The sequence below is a fragment of the Melanerpes formicivorus genome, unplaced genomic scaffold, assembly GCF_026170545.1.
Source record: "Melanerpes formicivorus ecotype bairdi unplaced genomic scaffold, bMelFor1.0.p_v2 SCAF_2, whole genome shotgun sequence".
Taxonomy (NCBI): domain Eukaryota; kingdom Metazoa; phylum Chordata; class Aves; order Piciformes; family Picidae; genus Melanerpes; species Melanerpes formicivorus.
Genome location: NW_027142354.1, coordinates 47,567,656 through 47,571,906, shown reverse-complemented (window position 1 = coordinate 47,571,906; position 4,251 = coordinate 47,567,656).

Here is a 4,251-nt window from a genome sequence, read left to right as displayed (position 1 = left end):
TGTACTGATCTAGAAATTATATATATATATATTAAAAAAATATATATTGTTAAATATAGCCATGGCTGCTGTGCTTTTTTAGGAGAACAAAGCCCAAAGAATGGTTCTACCAATTACTCCACAAACAGAGTGTAGCCCAAAAGGAGTTATTTGACACTGCACACACCGGGAGGAACCATGGGAGTGGAGAACCTGCGGGGGATAATTGGCCATGGGGATGTCAGCTCATGCTGCAAAGCCAGGCTGGGTGGAGAATGGGAGGAGAGCAGCCCTGAGGAGGAGGACTTGTGGGTAAAAAGCTGAACATGAAGCAACAGCTTGTGCTGACAGCACAGGACCAGTCATGTTGTGCTTGAATGCCGTGGCCAAAGCATGGAGGGACCATGTGAGATAGGGATGGAGGCCAGAGGACAAGGCCAGCAGCGCCCAACCCTACTGCTGCCCTCTCTTGTGCTCAACCAATCATTAATAGCATGATAAGTCCCTGGCTTCAGACAGCTCTAAGTATCATCATTTATGAGTCACAGAATCCCTGTTTGCCATGATGGTAGAGGTTGGAAGTGACCTCTGGAGATCATCCAGTCCAACCCCTCTGCTAAAGCAGGGGCACCCAACAGCAGCTTGACCAGGATCACAATTGCCAGGAGGCTTTGGAAGCTCTCCAAACTCCATCAACTTCTCTGGGCAGCCTGCTCAAGGGATCCAGCACCCTCACACCAAAGAAATTGCTCCTCCTGTTCAAATGGAACCTCCTGGGTTCCAGTTGGTGCCCAGAGCCCCTTGTCCTGTCCCTCAGCACCAATGAAAGAGCATGGCCCTATCCTCCCAACCCTCTTTACAGTGCCCACAGTCTTGCATCCCCCGCAGCTTCTGCTGCTACCTTACGTGTCACCATCATCACATGAGTGATACAAATAAAGTATTTGGGTCATTTTTCACCATTTCTGTTACTTCTTTGCATGTCCCATGCATCTACAGAATCACAGAATCATTTCAGTTAAAAAAGCCTTCTAAGATCACCAAGTCCAGCCACCAACCCAACGCCACCATGACCATCAAACCATGTGCCCAGGTCTTTTGAACACCTCCAGGGATGGTGATTCCACCACCTCCCTGGGCAGCCTGTTTCAACACCTGACCACTCTTGCAGGAAAAAGATTGCTTCTAATCTCCAACCCAAACCTCCCCTGGTGCAACCTGAGGCTATTCCCTCCTGGAAATGGGATACTAAGGGGAAAAGACCAACAGCCACCTCACTACAACTGCCTTTCAGGCCATGGTTTATGTCATCCTCATCCAGGGCTTTACCTGGCCTGAGAGAACATTACCAAAGCAATGATGTGGCACTGGCCACTGGGTCAGATCGAAGGATCACAGAGTGGTTGAAGAGACATTAGAGATCATCTCCTCCAACCTTCCTGCCATGGGCAGGGACACCTCACAAACTAGACTTGGCTGCTCAAGGCCTCATCCATCCTGCCCTTGAACAGCTCTAGGGAGAAGGCATCCACAGCCTCCCTGGGCAGCATATTGCAGAGCCCCACCACCCTCATACTGAAGTTCATCTTCCTAAGAGATAGAGATCAGGAATCTCGTAGGGATCAGGACATCCAATGGCAAAGAATCTGCACCAAGGTAAAGATGAGGGTTTTGTCATGCTGGTTGTGGGGTGGTTTTTAAATATCCTGAGCCAGGAGGTCTAAATTTTAGTCAGAGTTTGGCAACACTGACTGATGTCTTGCACATAAAGCTTTCACAATACCACTTTGCTGTTCGCTTCTCTGCTGGAAGTCTACCAGAGCACTCTGACAGCAAATCAAAGTCAAAGTCATCTTTTTCCAATCAGAGTTATCATATTTTAAATCATAATTTTTTTACACTCTTTTCAATAATTGACTCTTGAAGGAAATCAATTCCAACACCATGAGCGCAGGTTATGAGATGTCAGAGAGATACAGAGCTAAAAGCTTCAGACTTCTCCACTCACTACCAGGTCCAAAGCTACCTCAGCTCTTGGAAGTCAAATCAGGAAAGGAATTTCTACTAGAAGCATAGAATAATGGAATGGTTGGCAAAGGACTTTAAGAGAGCAAGTCCAACCATTAACCCAACACTGCTAGGTCACCACTAAACCATGTGTCCCTCAGCACCATATCTACATGGCTCTTCAACACCTCCAGGAATGGGGACTCCACCACTGCCCTGGGAACCATTAGCCAGGGCTTGACAATACTTTTGGGGAAGAAGTTGTTTCTCATGTTCAGCCTCTCTTGGCACAATCTGGGGCTGTTTCCTCTTGCCTTTTGAGGCAGAAAAGGGATGAAGGGGGCTTGTAGAAGCTGTTGGTCATGCCTGGGCCACCAAAGCCCATCTACTTAACAGAGGCTGAGCAGTCACCCAGCAGCAGCTTGGGCTGAATGACAGCTCGGGGTTCAGAGCTCACCCCAACCCAGCAAGCATAGAATCCTCACCACCCATTAAACCCAGCAAAAGAGATGGAGAGCTTCAGAAGGACCCAACAAGGATTTCAAGTGGCAGCAGGGCAGCAACCCTGCTTGCAGCCCCAGTAAGGGACCAGGCAGGGCAAGCATCTCCCACTCCCTTTCCAGCTGGATTCATGATCCCAAAGATACATGAATTCCTCAACAAAAAACCTTAAAACCAGAATGACTTTTCAGTAGATGTGAAGAGAAGGAAGATGGAGCTACAAGCTCCAGCTGGCTGCACAGCACCACATCTTCTGCTGACATTTTCCTCTCCTTGCAGCAGGGAATAAATAGAAGTTTATGCGTGAAGAAGTTCTGATGAATAAATCATAACCCCAAGTCCTGCTGGGTGCCAGGTATGTTTGTGATTATGGGATGCAATTATGTAACTGGGCTTTTCTAATCAGAAACATGATCCTCTCAGAGCAGGGATCTGGGACGTTCTGCACCACATCCCTTCACTCCAGGCACTGTGCTGGAGCATCTGACCAACATCCCCCCTGGCTCTCAGCTAGGCAGGAAACAGCTCATGGAGCCTCTCAGAGGAGATGCTTTGTCCAAATGGATGCCACAGCAGGAAGCTATGACCAAAGAAAATTAACTCCTGTGGATAGAGGATTTAGAATCACAGAATGAGGTGGGTTGGAAGGGAACCTTAAAGGTCATCTAGTTCTAACCCCCTGCCATGGGCAGGAACACCTTCTACTAGCACAAGCTGCTCAAGGCCTCATCCAACCTGGCCTTGAGCACCTCCAGGGAAGGGGTATCCACAACATCCCTGGACAACCTGTTCCAGTGTCTCACCACCCTCAGTGTAAAGAGTTTCTTCCTAATATCCTACATCTAGGAAGAGACTGGATTTAGATTTAGGCTGGAGATCAGGAAGAAATTCAATCAAGTGAGGGCGGTGAGACGCTAGGGCAGACTGCCCAGGGAGGTTGCAGAACTTTGAGGCCTTTTCCAACCAAAATAGTTCTATGATTCTACAATAAAATGAGGCCAGAAGGTGCTCACTGAGGTCTGGAGAGGGGAAAACAATATTTTTTTATATATATAGTGAAGATATATATATAGTGAACTTCCCATGCTGCTGGGAATCAATGGGTTGTCCTTCTGGTCCCCAAGAATGCCCCCTCCCTGAAGGTGTTCAAGGCCAGGTTGGATGAGACCTTGAGCAACCTGGGCTAGGAGAAGGTGTCCTTGCCTGTGGAACAGGGGTTGGAACTAGATGACCTCTAAAGTCTCTTCCAATCCAAACCATTCTGTGATTCTATGAATCCATGAAGAAGAGAGTAGAGAATGGGAGTTAGGACTCCAGCCATGCATCTCAACAGCATCTCAGCCAGCTGCTGGTGGGGCTTAGGCTGGCTGAAGGCTGTGAGCTACAAAGGAAACCCAGAAGGACAAACAATTGTAGGAACCTGAAGACCCAAGTTCCTCTGGATTCCATGGGAAGTGCGATTTTAACGACCGCGAGCTGTCTGTCTGAGGGGAAGTGGGCAATAAATAGCAGCCTGGCTGCTGTTATCGAGAGGATGTGAGCTATTTATAACCAAAAAAATAAAGTCTTGGGCTTTTTGAACTCTGTTTCAAGAGGCAATATCCTTCCCTGGGGTAATTGGGGGGGATTCAAATGCTCAAGCAAACAAAATTACTCAGCCGCCTTGGGAGAGTTTTGTAGGGCTTGCTTGTGTGCTTCTGAAACTTCCAGCCCTGTTTGAGCAGCTGCATTGTTGCTGTTGTCCCCAGATCCAGAGGGGAGCAT